Source organism: Lagopus leucura, unplaced genomic scaffold, assembly GCF_019238085.1.
Source record: "Lagopus leucura isolate 7727_CA_CO unplaced genomic scaffold, USGS_WTPT01 Super-Scaffold_806, whole genome shotgun sequence".
NCBI classification, from domain to species: Eukaryota; Metazoa; Chordata; class Aves; order Galliformes; family Phasianidae; genus Lagopus; species Lagopus leucura.
This window is the reverse complement of record NW_024962260.1, coordinates 9,469,508-9,491,874: the sequence shown is the minus strand read 5'-3', so window position 1 is coordinate 9,491,874 and position 22,367 is coordinate 9,469,508. Positions and strand designations below refer to the sequence as shown.

The following is a 22,367-nucleotide window of genomic DNA, read 5'->3' as shown; positions in this document are numbered from 1 at the left end:
GGAGAGGAGAGGAGAGGAGAGGAGAGGAGAGGAGAGGAGAGGAGAGGAGAGGAGAGGAGAGGAGAGGAGAGGAGAGGAGAGGAGAGGAGAGGAGAGGAGAGGAGAGGAGAGGAGAGGAGAGGAGAGGAGAGGAGAGGAGAGGAGAGGAGAGGAGAGGAGAGGAGAGGAGAGGAGAGGAGAGGAGAGGAGAGGAGAGGAGAGGAGAGGAGAGGAGAGGAGAGGAGAGGAGAGGAGAGGAGAGGAGAGGAGGTATGAATGACAGCTGCCTGGAGTGATTGCTGGTCTGTAGACAACAATGGCAGTGATGCACTGAGGAGCAATACGACACGTCATCTTCCCTGACCCACAGAAAGTTCAAGACAGAGCCACTGGAGTACACTGGTGCAGCTGACCTGTGGGGCTCCTCAATCCCCAGTTCAAGATTCAGGGAGTCAGGAGTCAACAAGAATGGATTAACTGCAAATATGTTGTACATGAAGGAAATTAACCCAGCTAACATATAAGATTCATGTAAAGGCTAAAAACTCTTCTGCCTTAGGGCATAAGCCAACCACTAACTTCCTTTATGGGCAAGTTATTCCTTGGTTGTTTGTTTTAGAAGTTGTACCTTTCCCTCAAGCATCTGGTGCTTGCCTGTCTTGGAGAGAGGATGCCAGACTAGATAGACAGATCATGGCTTCTTACTGGTATGGCAATTACTTCATTCCACCCTGGAAGGGGGAGAACACACTGAGGAAAGCAGGGAATGTTAGATGGCAAGTTCCAATAACACATAGCTCCATTAAATAGCTTTTCCTCTCCATCTGGCCCTGTACCCTCACGACAGCATTACACTGGAAGCATGCAGCAACAGGGCATGGCCCTTTATGTCTTCAAAGAGTTCTTTGTGCAGGGTTCGGCTCTCATCCTGGTCTTCATGCATACAAGAAGCAGGATGTTCTCATATAAGTAAATGTTTTACAAAACAAGGGGCCAGAGCAAAACTGATCTGCAGCCCAAGTTAATATAGAATGCAATATTTCGGATCTCACTGGACACAATTGTGCCTCCACATCAGGCTAGATCACTCACTGTTCTGTATAATTTGTGCTAAAAAGAGTCCATCAGAGTTTACCTACGAAACCTATTCTGTGCAACCTCTGAGTAAACCATCACATTTCCAGTAAAATCGTATAATAAATGCTTGTATCAGGCTATAGCTAGAGGCTTGGGATAGCATATATACTCGAAATGGGCATTTTGCAAGGTCCACTCTTCCTAGAATGTGTAGGAGGCAGAAGGCTCCCAAGTCCCCCAAGACAACTGTAGTCTGAGAAAACTTAAACCCACCATTCTGACAGAGAGAAAATAATTCTCTCTGTTGATTTTGGCTTTCTGCCAGTTTAACTTTCAAATCCAGGTCTCTCAATCTGTGTGTTAGCAAGAATTGCTGATAGATGTCTATGCAGATTAGCTGCCCAAGCACTATCTCACTTGTAACTTACTTCACAGATAGTCTTCTTGAAAGCAGCAGCAGCTGTTGCTGATGCTGCATTTATCAACTGGAGCCCTCATTTCTTCACTGCCAATCTGCTGCACAGAAAGCAGAGCTAAACAGACAAGACACAAATAGCCAACAGGGAAGACCTTGCCACACTAAATAACAAAAAAAAAGCCAAGAAGCTCAAAGCCTACACCTACCTAGTGAATTTATGCTTGTTTTTAAAAGCAGAAGAGTGTGGTTAAGGTACAGATGAATGACTTACCTAAGTTTAGACAAGTGTTATCTAAATAGTGCTATTTTAGCTTACTAAAGTAACAAATACGAGAATTGATTTAATAACTTAATGTTGGCTTTGGACAGTAGAGGTCTGCATCAGTGGACTAAAATGCTAATTCTATAATCTTATCAAATCACTGTATAGTAATAGAACTTTTCTATGCATTGATAGAATGGGTTTTGGCTCTGCATCAGAAAATAATGCCTGGAAGACAGAAGAGATACTGATTAGCAGGAACTTTTCATGACTGGGTGCATAGTTGTTGCGTTCTTTCCTTTTCAAAATATTACTCAGTATCATCTTAAGGTATCACGTGATGAGAAATTTCTTTTAGTAATCTTTTATTTTGTGTTATTTAAACTCTCTTTATGTTTCTCAGAGGTGGTCAACACGATACTCCATAAGACTTAAGTAAGAGGGAAGTAACTACTGGTGCACAAGCAAATCTGATCATAATAAGCCTCCATGAAAGTTTTTTTTCATCAAGGTACAAGCAAAATAACTTACTGACTTTAATTGGCAAGTACTTTGTATTCATACGGTATCTTTCATCTACAGACTTCAAAGTATCTGACAGGAGGCAGGCAGTTGCTTCTCCATCAGTCCAAAGAAGAAGCCAAAGGACAAACTGGCAAGGTCTCCAGGACAAGGTAAAACCATTAGCAGAAATCTAAATTAACTGATTCTCAGACCTTAAAAATAAACTGCATGGCTGGCAGTACAAGTTACCATTGCACCAGAGGGCAAAAATACCACTCACCCACAGTAAGGATTCTTTAAGAATTTAAATCACATTCATTAGAAACTAAATAAACATGGCACACAGTACTCTTCTCTAAACAGAGAAAGGATGAAGATCTGAAACCATTCCAAATCTTAAGCTCTGTAGCGCACCAAGGAGAACTCCTTGAATGAACCTGCAAAAGCACAGGTCGTCAGTTGTGAGGAGAGGAATGGAAATCCTGCTTCATAACATAGCAAGTGTTTAAATAAACTTGCTCAGATGAAGATCTCTGCTCTCAGGAGGAAATATAAAACTATAAGAAAAGTCATGGAAATAATTTCAAAACTGGCATGTTAAGAGAACTTTGTTTCAGCCCTTCACCATGTTCTTTTAACTGAAGAAATGCTGACTGCATAGACCACTCAATTGGTCAGCAGAAACTCCTTTTAAGCTTTAATGAATATAGAAGGAAAAAAAATCCCTGGACAGTGCTGTTTTAAAAGAAACTTATGGCTTCCTGTATGTTTCAAAATAAACAAACAAAAAATGATGCTGAGGCAATCTCTGGAGCAAGCAGTCTTTTAACATTTAGACTGCAAAAGAAATTTTAAAATACACTCCTTAGATATGAGAACTCCCATGGCTTACAGAGGTGAATAATATTAGAGGCTAGTAAAGTTTATTTTTCTTGAAGTTTTCACTTCAAATAAAGCTTTGTGTTAAAATGTATAAGGGCAACTGTTAGTGCATTGAAGTCCTGGTTGTTAGCCAGCTAGAGCCTATGAATTATGTTTAGTGAGAAGTTTATTGGCTCAGTAAACACCATTCCAGTTCCCCTCACCCCTGAACTGTGGAAGCCAAATCAAGAGATATTCAATGCCATGTTACTGCTAGAACCAGAGCAGCCATTATCTGATTACAAGCATTTTATTTTTTGGGAAAAATTTGCTATTGCATCATTTAATTCAAGGAAGTCTTTAAGTTTAGCAAGGCAACACACAGAAAGTAACTGTTTGCTCCTGCTTACCACCATCTGGAGCAGGAATATTTGTTTCCGTCTCATAGCTTTCTTAGTGCAGGCACTACAATAAATGCAATTCCTCAAATGCTTGGTAAGACAGGAGTCTGGCAAGAACTTCAAACTAAGATTAGAGTAGACAACCACAAGACCTTTCTGAAAACCATCCTATGGACCCAGGGCTGAGTATGGGTTGGTAAGAAGTTATTCATTTAATCTCAATATAACTTAGTCTCAAGGGAGACACACAAAAAGTGGATCCACTCTGTGCAAGTCAATGATGTTGCATTTTGGAAGATAAAGAGTCCAGAACAGCTTACAACATCACACCTTAATCAGAAAGCTGGCTACAGCTCAGGTAATATGCACATGCAAGCCCAAAAACAGAATTAGAGCAGATTCATATGACATTAGCACTGTCTTGTTTTACCCTTGTTGTGGGAAGCATCAGGGACCAAAACAGAAGGCAAGCATCTCCAGAATTAGCAAGTCTGACATGTAGCCGTGCAAAACCAGAGGCAGCTTCTGTTTGCCTGGCTGTCATTGTCCTGGGCACAAAGCTGTCTTATCTGGTTACCTTCCACTGCCATGAGCTATAGACACGCATACTGAGAGTAAGCAGTGATTAGTCAGTGTGCAGTAACTTGTTAGTGTGCTTGTTGTTCCAGTTCCCTGGAATACCTAACATATACCATAAGACTACACAGGGATTGTGTCAGTCCTTGAGGCAAGGAAAGTTAATTTAGTTGGAATAATAAGGATGGAAAAGAGAGTGCTATGATAACAGTAGCCTGTACTGGTAGTAAAGTAAACTGGAACACAAGGAATTTAGGTTCTCTTCCTAGTCCTTCCCATCTGTCACACAACCTTGGCTTCTTAATGCAGCTATTCACAGCTCTGCTTCCTTTCTCGCTTTTTGTCTATCCTGTCCTCTTTCAGGGAAGAGATGGTGTTGTACAGCACCTAGTGAAATCTTTAGGGCTTTGCAGTCCCTAAAGCAGCACTTTTGTGTAAAGTCTTTGCTATAGACCAGTTTATGTGTACCACTAACTACAAAATCTCATATTCTTATGTAAATGGTTCTTCTGATGCCCTGAGAATCATAATGACAGAATCTGTCCATCTGAGAAGGAAGGATCTGTGCAATATATTTAATACATCCAGGCAATCTCACAAGGACATGCCAAGGCCATATTATCACATCCATAATGAAGCACCTCCAGGGAGAAGGCACAGCTAAAATCTTTCTACCCCAGTGGTGGTGAAAGACAAGATACCCTTCTCTAAACTTAACCCTCTCCCTTCCAAAGAACGCCTGGAATTTCTACTATTTCCCAGCAGAGACTGGAAGGCAAAGACTTGGCATAGGGCAAGACAGATAAGAGCAGTTGCCTTCGTAGATTTTAACTCCACCTAATTGCTTAGGGCATGTGATGTTTAGAGAAAAAAACATACACATCTGTCAGAGAGACTTCAAATCACTAGTATAATTCCAAGAAAACAATGTCTAGTTTACATGTGGCTGCAGTATATAAAACACATCTGTAAAACTGTAATATAATTCAACTGCTGCAGGTTTGATTTCCAATGGAATGATACTGTTTTCCCTCTCAAAGACTGCCATTTAGGATCACTAAAATGTTGAGTAAAGTCTTAGCTGTCTTCTGAGACACATGGTTAAGGTTTGTTGCTATTGGAAGCCTCTCTAAGCAAGCCACATTTAAACATCATGTTTTGCAAAAGCGCTTATATTATCTTGCATGCGAATTCAAGTCCTTTTACCAGTTTAAAAGTTGGGTTGGGACAATTTGCTTACATTTGGAGTTCTTTTCCAAAACTAATGCTATGTGGGATTGACTTGTAGATATAAGACAACTGGATAAATTGCTATTATCTGCTTTGCATCGCGCACTTACCATCTATGTTTTCCTCCTAAGCTTTGTTCACATGTACAACCCACTTCTACAGCAGTTGCACATTCAGCATGCTAACTATATTATTCTTGGCCATCCTGTTAAACTCCCAGTATAAGTTAAATGCACAGTAGATGTGACCATGATGGATTCCCAACAGTTTCTAGATGGCTATAAATGATAGTTGGGCAAGGATGGGAGTTTTGATATGTAGTCATGAAGCTGAGAGCTTTTCTATTCAAATAGGGTGTTGGCTGGTACTATCTCTGTCACTTATCTGGTGAAACTAGATTACCAAAATGTACTGTGCTTAGGGCTACATCAGACTGTCACTTGGAAGTTCCAGTTAATATTACATACAGCTGCCAGATTGCTTAGCTAAATTTCACACCGAGATCACACAAACTGTGATTGTTGATGTAATGTTTGTTTCACATTGCCATTCAAGGAGATATATTTGCATTATTAATACCTTGTATGACTTGAATGATGGCTATGTCAGAGACTGGGTATTTCACTGTATACTGACAGGCAGCTGTTAGCAGTATCCTAACCCTGCAGTGGACAATTTTAAGTCTCTCTGATCTGCAAGTTTGGGTGATGCAATATCCACTTAGGATTCTCACACAGAGCTAGGACCCTGCATAAATTATTTTGTGCCTCTTGAAAAAAAGAGAGAAAGCAAGGAAGAAAGAATTAATCCCAAAAGCATAACAGAAATTTGTGGAAAGCTAAGCTTATTGGCAGAACTGACCTGCAAGGTGCAGAACATTAACAAAGAATGATGATCTTTAGTTAGATCTCATAGTGTTCCTCTAAGCACATGATATCATATTTTCTTAATGCAAGCCACTTAGGAGCAAATATCAATGAAATAAATTAAGTACAATAAAAATACTGGGTTTAGGATAAAAATGCGGTTCCTACCTGTAGGCTTGTAAAGAAAACTCAGCACAGTCTTACACTTCTCATAGGTAAATTCTGAATTTTCACCCCCTTGTTCACAAGCCAGGCAGAATAAAAATATCCACCTACATTAAACCAAAGGGAGCCACTTGTAACCCAGACACAACCACAATAGACATTCTTGACAGTCACTGGCTTAATAGAACATTGCTTTGTGGTTATACCCACTGCTAGGATTTCACATTGCAAGTTCTAGCACACTTAATTTATTCAAGGCCATACATCAAATATGGTTATTAAAATTTAGGATGGCATTTGAGATTGAAACTTTCTTTTGCAGGGTGTATAGGAGCACGGTCGGGACTGTGGATGCATGAGTATATGAGTATGTAAACACAAACTTGTAGCCATCACTGAAGAAAAACAATGGTCTTTAAGATGGGAAAAAAAGTTGTAAAAATAATCAATTCCATTAAACAGCTCTATAAATCAATTCCACAAAAATCAATGGGTAGCTACATCCATGAAGTGCCAGGTACCTCCTACACATCAGGTGCAACTGCCTGTGACAGCAGCCCTGCAGCAGCCCTGTCTGCTGGCGATTCAGACAGTCAAGGGCTGGAGCAAGGGCCCCGCATTGCCCATGCTCCTCCACTGCGCTCTGTCCCCTCCTGAAGGGAAGCTGTCTTATGTACAGGCGTAAAAGAGGTGGCAGAGGGACTGCCCCATTTGGGATGTAAGGCCCAACAGCCACCAGCACATAGTAAGTGGCATACTGGCTAAACAAATTACTTCTTTTAAGTACAGTTCCACTTTGTATCAGTCTTGACTATTCAGTGATTCCCCAGTGACTGCGCTATGCCACTGTCCTCTCACTTTCAAAGTGTTGCTTGGTTCCATTTTCAAATTTATAGGCAGTGGGTGCCCCTGCAATGACTGGAGAAACCCTTGGGGCTTTCAATTTGCACTGGCAGCTCTCAGATGACTTTAGAAACAAACCCCCTGAGGCCATGTGGCAGAGAAGGCATGAAGGCATAGAAGATTCTGGCTTTGTTAAAACTTGCAGAAAAATGCATGTCCTCTGTCTTCCCCTTCAAGTGTTCCACGTGTGCTGTCATGTCCCTGGGCCTGTTATAGACGCACGCTATTTAAGAAATTCAGGCATAGCATTTTAGCAACAGAAAAGCTTGATGAGTTGGCATCTGCTGCTCAACACTAAGTACTAGAACCTATTTTTTCCTGTTGTAGCTGAACACCAAGCATAAATGAGTTCAGTTATTCCACGCAGCGACATTTGTGTCTGGTATTATTCTCTAATATTTATATTAGAGAAAGAGTGCACATGTGGGCATACAGTAAGTAATAATGTAGTGAGAAGAGTCGGTGCTATCTGTGGCAGGGAGTGAGACTACATGGCTTTTCTCCATTTTTGTGACCCAACTGCAGCAGAGACTAATCTCATCTGCACATCGCATCTTGGCTGTTGAGCCTGATCTTAGCAATGAGCACTCTTAACCTACTCATTTCAATAGGATTTAGAGTATTTGGTATCAAACCCTCCGTTAGTCACAAGTTCCCCTCAGACATAAGGGCATGTAGTCCTGGAGAAAAGGACTTTGACATAGGCTGGAGGTTCAAAGCTGAGAACAAGCGGGAATTGTACAAACAGAAGCTTCAATCTAACCACTGGTATCTAGCAAGACAAAGCAGCAACACATTCAAGTTCATCTCTTCTAGAATTTTCCTTAGAATTTTATCATATGACTCTTCTGCTCCAGATGAATCAAACATTGAAAAGTGCACTAAAGGAAACAGAAGGACACATTCAACAGAACTGACAGAAGATTTTCCTGCATGTCACAGAATCACAGAATTGTAGGGGTTGGATCACGTAGTCCGACCTCCCTGCTAAAGCAAGTTCTCTACAGCAGGTTACACAGGAAGGCATCTGGGCGGGTTCTGAATACGTTCAGAGAAGGATACTCTATAACCTCTCTGGGCAGCTTGTTCCAGTGACCTGTAACCCTCAGAGTTAAGAAGATTTTTCTCATGTTCAGATGGAACTTTCTGCATTCCAGTTTGTGCCCATTGCTGTTTGTCCTGTCGCTGGGAACCACGGAAAAGAGCTTGATCTCATCCTCCTGACCCCATCCTCCTGACCCTTTCCCTTTAGATATTTATAAGTATTGATCAGACCCTCCCTTGGTCTTTTCTTCTCCAGGATGAACAGTCCCAGGTCTCAGCCTTTCCTCATATGGGAGATTCTCCAGGCTCCCAGTCATCTCTGTGACCCTCTGCTGGACTCTGTCTGAAAGTTCCTCGTCTTTCTTGAACTGAGAAGCCCAGAACTGGACACAGTATTCCAGATGTGGCCTCACCAGGGCACAGCAGAGGGAGAGGATCACCTCCCTTGACCTGCTGGCCATGCTCTTCTTGATGCGCCCCAGGACACCACTGACCTTCTTGGCACACTGCTAGCTCATGTTCAACCTGTTGCCCACCTGGTCACCCACGTCCTTCTCCACAGAGTTCACAGTAGATGTTCTTCACTTTTCATCTCTCTAAAAGCATCTACAGTGATGCTTTCTTATTTACTGAGATCTCAGTGTGATACAATTCAGGAAAAAACAATTGTCCCAGGTTTCCTGCAAGTATCATAATAGACAGATGTTTGCAGACAGTTTTTGGACACACATCAAATTCTAAAGGGAGTTCTTGTACATGAACAGATGCTACATCAGCACTTGAATGGATGTAGCTTGAGTCTATTTTGGTGACTCTATGAATTTTTGGAGTAGCTTCAAGTGAGGAGATGTCCTTCATAAATATAACAGCCCAGAACATGGAGCAAAGTCTGTATGGAAAGAGATAGAGAAAACAGGTAGGAATGGGCACACACCAGAGAATTAACTGATTACAGTGGTAGGGCAAATATGTAGAAATGATGGAAAAAAGCAAATATGTGCACAACTGAGAATTCTCAAGGAAGTAAAGAATCCAGCAAGTTATAAAACCAAAGCATAAATTGAAATAAGCAGTCTCTATGGACTAAGAGTTGAAGCCAGCACTGGGATCTAAAGCATCAGTTTGCATTTAAAGACCATCATGGTTAGTCATACACCAAATTGCATGATAGATAAACAATATGGGTGGAAATAAGATTAGTCTAGGGAGTATTGTAAGGAATTTTATTATCGAAATCCTGCTCCTCAATTCTTCTATACTCAAGGAAAAAAAATGAAACAGCATCTTAAACCCCTTTTCCTGCCTCTATAGGGCTAAAAAGTTAACACCACGTTTCATAGCAGTTAACATGAAACAGGATTCCTTTGCTGACTTGTTCTTAAAGAGAAAATGCATTCTAAAATCTCGACTGGGAAGGAGGTAGATTTTTTTTTTCTATCGAATCATCTAACGAGAAGCTGAAGGATGATTCCTCTGTAAGACTTCGGGGGGATGAAGAGAATGTAAAAGCTTGTTTCCCGCAGTAGGTGTGATGTACTCTCCCACTTGGATTTTTTTTTTCAGTCATTTACTGTAGAGATCAACTTCCTATGAATAATCATTCTTCCCTACTCATATGAAGCATTTACTCTACCTTCAGTGAAACCAAAAGAAAAGCTTGGTTTATTCCTTAAACATTAAGCTTTTTAAATAAGCCAGAATAGGCTTTACAAAGAAGATCTAAAGAACAACTTCTTAATGCTAGCTAACAAACTGCTTCATTACAAAATGAAAGATTCAAACCCCTATGCAAGCCGGCACCCCAGCCACAAGCTTTCTCTGCCACGGGAATATCAGAGTCTGTCTGGGACTTTTACATGGGGAGCACCGAGGCAATGAGCATGTGACATACATCCCCACTAGACTCATTAGGTCTTGCCCATTTTCTCTTTGAGAACTCTGACCTCACAGCAAGTGAATCTGAGAAGAAAATACATTAATCAAGCATTCACTCAGTCAAAGTTTTTAACCCACGGATCTGAATCAGCTCTCTCACCTCCCACTTCTTTCCAGATATAATTAGTCAGTATCTGCCCTTGCAGCTAGCCTGCTGCCTGGGTGGTGGTGTGGGGAACGTGGAATGAACAGCTACAACTGCCTTGCCCGATGTCACATACTGTCCTGCTGCCTGTTTTCCTAAAGGCTGCAGAACTGCGGAAACAGATTCCAGAACACTACCTTGCAGAAGCAGGCATCCCCTCATTACAGGTGAGAAGGGAATGGAGCGGAGAGCAGCTACCTCATGCAGCCTCCTTCTTCCCTGAAGCAGCTTAGGCAGGTTTAGACCTATCCCAGCCACACCTCTCCCCATTTAGACCCAAGCCATGCCAGCTCCACACACCTGTTGGAGGCTTCCCCACATTTTAAAGGAATCCCCAGAAGGAGATTTGCAGGTGCTCCACTCCCTTCAAATTGTTCAGGCAACAAATCAACTTGGGGAGGTGGATTCATAGTACTCAATGTGGCCTTCTGACCTTTTCCAAAATGTTCTCAGCCCATCAGGCTGACAGAACTGAACATGATAGCCAAGCACTTTCAAAGAAGCGTATGCTTTTTTAACTGAGTTAGGTTTTGGTTTTTTGTTTGACTTTTTTCTTTTTACTTCCCTAGAAAAACTTTGCAAAGGCATCACTAGCGTACCTACAGGAGTTTTGCAATTCTAGATTATGGGTGATTAAGAATATCAACAAATAAGCAGGCATGCAAGTCAGGGTTGGAAGCAGGCTTTTACCTAACACCATCCTCACCAGCCACTTGAAAAATAAATAACCCCCCCAAGCAGTTCTACTTTACCCAGCAGCTATAAGGCTCTAGCCCTGTGCCTCAGGCTGAGTTGTGCAAGCTCTTACTGCAGCAGTCACGCCGGGTTCAAGCAAAGTGCTTAAGTAAGCATTTGCAGAATCTGACTCCCCCCCACCCCAGTCAGTTATCTGTACAGCACCTATTTGTGCCTTGTATTGCAAGCTTCTTAGCTGGGGACGTGGTCTGGAAGCATATTGTCAGCTGCAGTGTGCTTTATCTTCATTTATAGCATTAAATCTAATTTTTGGTGCCAAATGTAGCATTACCTTTACAATTACATCTGTTAGAAACAGTTTTCCCTTAGGATCTGATCTGACCAACAACCAGTTTGCACTGCTTATTATTTTATTTCAAAACCACCATATTACCTCTCCACTTCTTTAATTTCAAGTATTTTGTTGAAAAATTATAACATAAGCACTCAATTATGGAAATCCTACATCTTGGCACTATACTGACTTCCTTCCAGATGCTTATATCCTTTCTTCCTTGAAAAATTTAAAAGAAAACTGGGAACCAAAACCAAAATAAAAGCAACAAATATGGTCGATCCATCTCCAGCAGTGTGAGGAGAGCAAGGGCAGATTGCCTTCCCTGAGCCACTGGGAATGTTCCTTTTGGGCACCCTAATGGAGACAAGGCAGAGGGGTAGGACAGCAGCGCAGCACAGCATGGAGTGGTTCACATGGAAAAAAAATCTGTAACTTCCCCTGAAGCCCTTCATCCTGCATGTCACAAAGGACAGCTGCTACTTCCTCAGTTAGAAAAACGTGACCCCAGCCAGCCAGTCTGCAGACCTAATGCTGGCAGATAGCCTCCCACACACCACTTTTGGTGGTCATAGCTATTGTGACAAAGCAGCTCCCTGACCGTCTCAGAAAGGGCCGTGCTGGTTTGGCCCCAGGAAGACTCGGGTGAGTGTTGGGTGGGGTTTTTTTGTGTTTTGTTTTGTTTCGTTTTTTTAAACACATATCTTTGGTTTGCTTGTTTGTTTTTGTTTTTTGCTTTTTGATGAGGATGCAATCTAAGCTGCTTCAGATGAACATAGAGTAGCACAGGTCCACGTGTCACCACGGAGGAAGTGAGTGCTAATAGGCAAATATTCTGAATAATGTCAGAGTAGACACACATGGAAACGTGCTTGGACTCACCTGGACTCTTTTTCCTTTTTCTTGTCCAACCAGTTCAGGGCTGGAGAACATCCCAAGCCTCTGGCATTAGATGCTCTGGGTATTAGGTATAAAACTACTGATAAGTCTCTTGAGATGGTACAGCTGGTGTCACATAGCCCATGTTCCATTTCAAGTGAGCTTCCCAAAATTTGGAAGGGAACAGGATATTTTGTTTGTTCATTAGAAGCAAGAGAAACTGGGGTGCTTTATCAGTCATTTGTGTCTACAGAAAGTGTGACTACTTGTTTGGCCATGGGTATTGTTCTGCTAGGAGAGAACCTCAATACAGCTTTCAGAAAGTCATAAAAAAGGTATCAAAAAAACTGGACATGGTATTGTTACACAAAGATACCAGAGACTGAACTGTAGAGCACAGTTTACTGATTAGGAAAGCACTGTGAGATACTAGAGTGGAAAGGATCTTTTTGCTGATTAGGTAAATATTTTAATTCCGTATTCCAATGATCCCTGTTCTGGTACAATCCTTAAAATATATTTGCCTCCTATGACTGTCTTCTTTTGTTAGTTATACACCACAGAGCTTTTAAATAACAGCATGGTTTAACAGCATACTGTTTTTCTGTGCTTTTTGTTCCACTTAGAAGTCACTGAATGATTAGCGCAGCATTCAGCATGAAATCCTCCTGCACCATTAGCAAGGTAAAATATTAGACCATAGTGGCTACTACAGTTAGTCACTGTTTGTTAAATGCTGATGGAAATTCAGCCCATCTTCAAACTGTTGTGCCTTTACACATAACAATGGAAAGGTACAAAGGGATGAGATTATTTTTCCAGAACCAAATAGCAAACCAGCGGTAAACATACTGAAGCCCTTGTTTTAGTCCTGGTAATACAGATCATCAGAATTAAGATAATGGTGAATAGTCCTCTCAATTACAGCCATCACTTAAAATTAACAACAGAAACTGGAAGGTCTAGCAAAACTGGGACAAGACAGCTGGCTGCAGCTCCTAAAAAGAAGCCCACACTTGGGGAAATACTGGAGACATTCCCTCTCCAGAGACACCACCCTTAATAACAGGCCAACACCTCTGTATCTTGGAAGGGTATGCAGAACTGCATACATTAAGCTACTCTGAGTTCACTTACGAATGCTGCCAGCTTGTAAACAGCAGAGTCTGTTTTGCTGCCAATATAATTTTTACCTAGAGCAAACGGAAGTGCTTTTCCTAGAATTTCCAGGACTGTGGCATCATGCTGTACACTGGCACTGCACCACGCAACTCAAGGAAGAAAGACAAAAATAAAATAAAAGCTGCTGCTCAGCGCATCCTGAAAGTGATTATGTAGAGGGATTTATTTACTTCCAGGAAGAGACTGGTGGTGCAGAACAGACCTTCCAAAAAATACCAGTGTTCATTGCAGGGGAACGTTATAGCTGGAGTGTTTTCATTTTTGTGACAATTTTGAAGGCATTGCTGGAAAAAGTACAGTAAGAAAGAAAAATGTAGCTTGTTGGAAGGACAGGAGAGCTATCTTCTTTGTTCTTCTTTGCCCTCCATGGTTACTGCATGGAGGAATTGCCCCTTTGGCAACTGTACCATTTTGAAGCACAATTAGAATTAAGTGTAAGATGACAGCATTTACAGTCCCTAGTAAGATCAGGGCCCAATTGTACAAACATTTAAATATGATGTGCATTCATAAGATAAATACACACCACAAACCAAGGACATTGTATCCTCCATTCTTTAAACATGAAGAAGACTTAAGTTGTTTAACTTCCTTTATGACCATAGCATGGAAATTTTAAAGTGATACGAACCGAACCCCGAGTTCCCTAGTCCACAGCTCACTCAGAAGAATTAAATGCATGCACATGTTCATCCACTGTTGTGTTCAATTCACAGAATCAATGAATTGTGGGGGTTGGAAGGGACCTCCAGAGATCATCAAGTCCAAACCCCCTGCCAAAGCAGGTTCCCTACACCAGGTTCATGCATACATGTTCAGTTCATAACAGTAAGTACTTAAAACTACATTTTCAGGGTAAAACATTTCCCAAGTCTTAAGTTACATCACTTTTAAAGCACTCTCGGCCAAATACCAGTTTGCTGCCATCTGTAGAACTACAAGACAGCTATCATTCTGACGCCAAAATTCCTTTTATTTAGCATTTTGGTACTTCAGTCCTGGCTATGCACACTTCTTTAACATTTTTTAGTGGATTATCTGTCAGATACAACTTTGGTAGATACTTTTCCTACCCAGGACATCCATGTTTTTCTTTGAAGACATTCATATCATTAATATCACATTATCAAAGAGCATCTGAGCTTCCAAGAAAATGGACACAGAGCCTTTTTCAAGGACTTGAGAAGTTTGATACAAAAAGTTCCACATAAGAACCATTCTGAATACATTATAAGGATGAATATAAACTAAGAATAACAAAGCAATTCCCCCTTCCAGGGCTAGGGAAAAAAACGTGAAATAAAAGCAGCACAAGTTGAAGTCTGATATAATTTCAACCGTTCTCCTAAATAGCTCACGTTCAAAACAATGCCAGTTTTCTGTGCACACACATACACTGTGTTTCCTAGTGAAGTCCAAACCCAAGCAGAGAAAGCTACTACTTTATATTTTTTTTCATCAAATTCTGGTCACTTAACCTTTTGCATCAGAACCTTCTTGCTAAGGGACAGAGAGGATGGTTTTGTTCAGTTGTAGTTCAATAACTTATTCTTCCAGAGTGGAGGAAGCAAGTGAGATTAGGGAAAGGGTAGGAAAGCCAACTTCATTCCAAACTGAAACTAATTGTTAGAGACTAATAACTGCTAGTACTAAGTTCATTAAAAAAGCATAGCTAGAAAATAATAAATTTCCTTTTGTTCAAAGAAAATGTCATTTGTTTTGCATTTAAAATAGCTGATTAAGAATCACAGAATTAGTGAGATAAGGAGGAATCTTAGGTCATCAAAAAGTATTTTGATTAAAAAAGCATTTTTCATATATTGTTTTTATTTAGCACATCAAAATACTCAGTTTTAGCATCAATTGAAATCAATGCTATATGAGAAGTTGCTTGATACATTTATCAGAAACAGCACACTAAAATAATTTTGCTTCTGGTTTGCATCTCAAGTCGTTACCTCATCCTCCTATCTAACAGGAAAAATACCAAATTTACTAATTTTATTTTAAGTTACACATCAACATGTTTTAATAGACACAAACCAGAAAGATCCTACCAAACAGGCAAGCAAGCAGGCTTTAAAACAAGGTTTCTTGTTGGCTAATTTCAATTCCTAGCTTAAACTAGCAACACAAATTGTCAATTCCATTCTGTTCTTTGTTGGACAGAGAAGACTTCCCAACTGTCAGACTGGCTGGTGGCATCTTGACAGCTATGGAATTGTGATAATTGGAGTCCTACATTACAGTGTCTTTATGGACACTCCTATGGGTCTCCTGGAAAACTGAATCCACATACTGAATGCTTTCTTACACAATAGGAAGTGAGTTCACATTTAGGAGTAGGAAATCTGTTGTACACCCTTGTCGCCTTAAACCAGTTCCCTAATAAACGGGACTAGCCCAGAATCAAGAACGTATTGACACCACTTGCCCTATGAGGCTTCTTTTCCCGTCGTTGTGTCATGGCTCTCATTTCAAACCCATGACAAAAGACCGACTTGAAGATAATTTTATCTTGCATATTGTTTGGTTCAGTGAGGGGAATGTATAGGGCAAACTGATATATTATTGAAAGCCACCCCTATGCCTTACCCAAGAGATTGAAGGAGAGCTAAAGCCTCAGACCAGCACCGTGAAGCAAAACATTTTCTGCCTTCCATCCAGAACCTGAATGAGGACAACACTGGCATCTTTATTCATCCAGTAACTAAAACTGCAAGAACGCAAAGTTACTGTTCTTAGTTCCAGCACAGATCTCTCAGGATGTTTTACAAAGTAAGCAAGTATATCCCTTTCTCAAGGCCATTTTTATCAGGAAAGCAGTCCCCGATGTCTGTTATGAGCAGGAATCTCCTTGCACTTCTATGAATTCTCCTTACTGTCTGCTGAAGATTGGGGCCTTTCATATCCCTGCTTAGGTGTCTGTGCATGTTAAAGTGTGTTTTCTGGAGAAGAACTGAGCAGTTTTGTCCTTCCTACATTAGAAGGAAAGCCCACGCTGAAGGACATCCATTGCTGAAAACCATTTCCCGCAGCAGGCCCATTTCCAAATATCCTCTCGAAGTTTCCAGCTTATAAGATCATTCTTTCACCCTTTTGTATCCTGTGCATGTAAGAAAATGGGATACAGTTCATATGTGATCCTGGATAGAGTAGATTCCCCCCCTCTTTTCATTAAATAAAATCAGTAATTAAAATCCCTGTTTAGGATTTGTGATTAGAAGGATCACTCTCCACCTTGCCCTAATCATACAATACAGGCTCTAGGAAAGCATGAGAGCTGTCATTTCAATAATGCAAAAATGCTGTTGCTTCCACTCCAGAACAGCTGACTTGAAGTGCATGCTAGGCTGTGCTTATTAACAAAATGGGAAATTTGATATATAGAAAGAAAACACTATGTGAGGATTAATCCTGGATTGCAGTGTGTGGCCAGCACTGGGCCGTCATCCAAACACAGATGCAGAACAAAACTTCTCCCACCTGTCAACAGAGGTACAGCTATTGCAATGTTGTAGTCTCCCTCCTATAGCTACTGTAACAATCCCTTATATATTAGCTTAAAATGCAGGATTGACCTCACCATTTTGTTTCTTCCTTGTTTCATGGGAGCCGGTACTGGAGGGTGAATTTTCTTTCCAGGAATTACTAACAAGACACATGAGTAACTTACAAGTTTGGACAGCTAGCTGGTAATACTTGTACACTTCAAGGAAAGTAACCCAGCTTCAAATTGGCATTCTGTTGGAAGCTGGAGATGCTAACGAGAAAATTCAACTCTCAGGATCTTCTTTTTTCTTTAAACATTGTTTCTGCTGCTTCTGAAAGGAGTAAGCATACTGCCATAGCTGATTACAAAAAAAAAAAAAAAAAAAAAAAAAAAAAAAAAAACCACTAGAGAAGCCAATACAGCTGCTTTGCCTTAGAGCTACAGCACAGCAGTCTGAAATTGCTATTGCAATACATTGTCCTTGTTCCTGAGACTACAGCAAGATAAAAACCTATTTAATCAGCTGTAGTAGTTTAATCACTGGTGTTCAATCCACACCAAAGCAAAAGAGAAGTCATCTTGATTTTTAAAAGATATCCGCATGGTTATGGTTGGGTCAGGACTCTGTTGTTGCAATCCCACAGCTGAGCCCTGTTAATTTTTCTCCCAGTCCAGCAGGGCGAGTATGCCCACTGATGCTGAAAGAGTCCTGCTTCCCACTGAGCTTTGCCTGTCACTGTACAGCAGATGTAGTGCCTATGTCACAGATGTGTTCTGTTCTCTTCCATTCTAAGAGCACGTTTTCTGCTATAGGAAATGCCACTTTGTGGTAAAATTCTTCCACTGATACTGTCAGGAACTGCAGCTTTGTTCAAACACTTCATCAGTCTGAATTGTGCAGGGGACCAGAAGACTGGCTTTCTGTAGATGAAACATGACAACCTCATCATACCAATACCTTCTGTCTTTCAAGCTATGATACATTCCTTAGCCTGAATTAGAAGGCTGAACACTGCACTCAGCACACATAACAGTTCTGATATGAAGGTAGATGTGCTTCAGTTTTCAAATATTATCCTGTTTCACTACATTTATCACCAAAGTAACAGGAGCTCAAAAATAACCATGTGCTATACAAGGAATGCAGGGCATACAGTTTATGTTTGACAGTTCTTAATTAATGTGGGCTGTAAAGACGCTGGAAGTCATGAAGCCCTGTTGCAAGAACTACTGTTCACCTCAAATTTTATACTGTGACCATAGATTTTGGATTATAGTGGCTGTTTTAGAGAGTTTCAATGACACAACCAAACCAACTAGCATTAGGTTCTGTACTAGTTGTTCTAAACAGTTAACCAGAAAAATTGGAAGATGTACCCTCCTACAATAAGGCCGCCAACCTTCTCTTTCTCTTTCCCCCACCCTTTGTCATACATTGACTTCTGCCAAACAATTTGGCACTGACACAACCACGTGCCATCAGCTACGTCTTTATGAACTAAAGATTTAGAGCTCACACAGGTCCTTGGAAGAAGCCTCCCCACCAAACATTGAAAAGTCACCCCTTTTATGTATGTGCATCTCATCTGCATTTCACATAATTAGGAAGCATCATGTAAGAAAAACCTAGAGCATCAGATTCTCCCATTCCTCCTGCTTGCACCCCTCCAGCCACGTGAGTCTGCCACGATTAAGTGATGCATTTTCAGTGCGAAAGAACAAACCATTGATGTACGGCTCCCTTACTCGTGTTAGAGTGGAAAGTAACAAATGCAAGAGGCTGCTTATTCCTAACGCTGATCTCCTCCAGAGCTAAAATGATATGTCAGTAGCAGGTGGCAAGTTCGAAGAACCATCCCCTCCCCTCCTTTTTTTTTTTTCTTCTCCCCCTAAATAAATACAACAAAGGGCACACAGAATTGACCTGATGGGTCAACCATCAAAAGTTAAACTGATTTAAATAATTAGACCTACAATGTCAGGCACCACTGCAAATAATTGCTCCCACTGCTTCTAGGATTAGATTGCTATTGAATAGGTGCAAAAAGGAAGCCACTTGCAGTTGCGCAAATAAGTCAATTTTCTATTTATATGTCATTTTCTCCATGTATATTTCCTGTTAAATCCTAAGGAGCAATTTACAGCTTTCTCTTCAGAGCTGCTGTAGCACATACAATGGTTCTGAGTCATAAAAAAATAGTAAGAAGTCATCTTGAAATACTGATGTTTATACGCTGTATTTATCAAGTACAGTGAACATCTGCTCATAGTTCTGACATTTTCCAATGAAAGTTACTATTGCGTATTGTTTTCCCCTTTAATTTGTGGAAAAACATGGAAGCCATTCAAATATAAACAGCATTCCACAACAAATTTAAACCAGCGTTGGTCAAAAGACGGCTTATTACCAGAATGCACTTTCGATGATCTTACTGCTCCCAGGTCTATTCTAACTACGCGACATCTAGGGAGATTTCGGTAGCTGCCTGCTTCGACACTCGCTGCCATACATCACTCATTCATTTTATGGAGAGGCACACCCTCGCCCAGCTCGCGGCTATCGACCCCGAAGTCGCGCTCCTCCCGGCACACGGCACCGAGTTTGCGGCGGGTTCCGCAGGGCGGGCAGCGGGCACGGAGCGGCGGCGGGGCCGGGCGCAGCGCAGCTGGCGGCCGCGATAACGGGCAGCGGGGGGGGACGTGCCGAGAGCCGCCCGCCCACCGCCGTGCCCGCTTCCACCTGGGCCGCGGCCAAGCAGAAGTCAATAATTCACTTCTCCCTCCCTATACAAAAGGGGCCGGGAGCAGGCAGGGGGCTGCGGGCACCGCGGTGCCCGGCTCGTCCCCCACACCCTCCGACTTCGCTTTCCTTTTACATGCAGGCAGACAAACAAAAAGCCTGGCACCGCCGGGAGATGCGGAGCGCGGCTGGGTACGCTCCGCTCTCGCACACGGGACCGGGCAGCCCGCCCGGCTTTTACACTACAGCGGTGTGCGCCTCGCAGCGATATTGCCAGCTTGCGCATAGAGCATTCATTATTTTACATTTATACACAGGCATATACGTATATATTTTTTTGTTTGTTTCTGGAGCGGGGCGGACAGCGCTGCTCCGGCATGGCGGGGCCGAGGCCATGCATTTCCTCCGGGGGCACAAAGCCGGGGGCAGGGTCCTGCCAGCCCTTTGCCGCGGGAGGATGCGCGCTGCCGCCTCCGAGCGCTGAGCCCAGACGGAGCTCTAACAAAAGCCGGAGAGCAGCGGCCGCAGGCAGGGCGAAAGGAGCTGGCGGCTCCGTCATCCCAAAGGGCCAAGGGGGGCAAAAGGGAGCCGGGGCAAAAGTTCACCGCGCTCCCCGTTGGGGTGCCCGGTGGGGCAGGGGCTGGCAGTGTGCCCCGGGGCTGCCGGCCTGGTTCGGCGCCTCTCAGCCCCGCGGAGGGACGGAGGAGGGGGAAGGAGGCGATGCGAGTCCCGGGAGCCACTTCCCTGCCCTCTCCTCCACAATACGGCCGGATCCCCGGCGCAAACACGCCCCCCGGCACCCCGAGGCTCAGCTCCGACCCTTTGAAAGAAAAAGATAGAAAAATTACGATTCACTTGCAGAGGGTGAATGGAGATGGAGAGACGGCTGCTCCGGGGCTGCCGCTCGCTCCCACGCCGGCCGGCCCCAGCGGGCAGCAGCTGCGGCCCCCGCCCCGAGCCCGGCACCGCGAGGAAGGGGCAGCGCACACCCGTGTGCGCGCACACACATGCACACACACAGAAATATCACGACAGGAGAGGGAAAGTTTCTAGCCGCTGCAGCCGAATAGCCCGCATTTGCGATCCCGCACGATGGCAGAGGCGCCGCACGCACGCCCCGGCCCCAAAGCAACGGGGCAGCGCGAGGGGAAGGGGCCCCGGGGCACGGAAAGAGGGCGAGGAGAGAGCAAAAATACATGTATCCCATTTTGTTTTCCCCGAGACCTGCCGCCCGTGCTGAGCACGGCTATCGAAGAGCAGGGAGAGAAGGGCCACCACGGCGGCTCTCCCGAGCGGCCCCGTGAAGATGGGCAAATAAACAGGGCTGCAAATAAAGAGCGGGCAGAAGGGCTGGGCTGCAGCGAGCCCCGCAGCGCCCGAGCGGGACGCGCGGCCCATCGCCCCCCCCGCCCCGCGTTACCTTCTTAGTGCATCTGGAGCAGCGGCTCTGCTTCCCCTGCCCCTCTCCTCTCCCTCTCCTGTCCTCTCGGTTTATACCAGCCTGTTCCTCATCTCACAGCCTTCCTCCCAGCGCCATCTTGCAAGCTTGTGACGTTGGGAGCCGCTCACCCCTGACCCACATTTGAATAGAAGCCAAAATGAAAAAAAGAAGAGGAGTGAGAGAGAGGGGAGAGAGAGAAAGAGGGGGAAGAAGAAAAAGAAAGAACGGAATGAGGAGAGGCAGGGAAAGCAGCAAAGTAAGTGCTGTGCCAGTGTGGAACAGCATCGGCTCCCACTCCTTTGCCAGCTATTTAATAATAAGCAATTTCCTGCTTTTGCAATGAATGTTGCTGCTGTGGAAGCAAGCTATTCCCACCGAATGACACGGGCTCCCCCACCCCGAGCCGCCCTTTCCCTGCACCCACACAGTCAGCCCAGACACGACCACCGGCACCCAGCAGCCCTGCCGAGCTTTTGAGTGATGAAAAAGGCATTTGTGAAGACTATCTCCCCCATCACTGATGAGGTCTCAAGTGCATGTTAAGGGACATTGCATAGACTATAACTCGTACGTATACTGGAATCTTAAATGAGCCTCATACACAAATTAAGAAAACACATTGGTGTATAATGCAATTTGCATATTGGCTTTTTATCACTCTTGTCTGTTTGTTAAGGACTGACTGCGCTTTGTGCCATCCGTGGCACAGGTGAAGACACAGCCTTTACAATTGTAGAATTGGTAGAAATCTGAAGTTTTGTTCTGACTTTTTTTAATGCACCTATTAGGAGTTTGTTGAGGGGAAACACTATTTGAATTTTGTGTCCTCCTTCTGCAAAGACATTCATACACACTTAACTTCAAGCACTTCAGTAATCACACTGAGCAAGCAGGGGCTACTCAGATGCCCACACAAATCATGTGCAGAGCTTGCCAGACCAAGCTGCTGCTTGGTAAAATGCAAAGTGATCTGAGATCATTTCGATTTACTGACCATTTCCACAAAATACGTCTGTGCAGAAATCTGGGCTGTATCTTCATTCTGTTTCCCCCAGCAAAGTTATAAAGACAGTAGCTAGTTCATCTGCAGTAGCAGTAGCAATGAATGTAAACATTTTTACTGTAATTATGCAGAGTTCTTCCTTTGTTCCGTGTAAAAATTACTGTATTAGCTGCAAGCTCATAGCTGATAGCTCATTTTTTCTGTGCTATCACTGCCAACTATGATCAAAACTC

General features: G+C 43.0%; 1 protein-coding gene across 2 annotated transcripts in view; it reads right to left on the bottom strand.

Moving 5' to 3' along the window:
* Positions 1 to 21,231, bottom strand: part of HIC2 (HIC ZBTB transcriptional repressor 2) — a 70,472-nt gene extending 49,241 nt beyond the window's left edge. For both annotated transcript variants that reach the window (XM_042865966.1, XM_042865967.1), the window contains exon 1: positions 21,111 to 21,231. The gene's annotated coding sequence lies outside the window, so the exon portion shown is untranslated. The remainder of the gene's footprint in view (positions 1 to 21,110) is intronic.
* Positions 21,232 to 22,367: the final 1,136 nt, after the last annotated feature.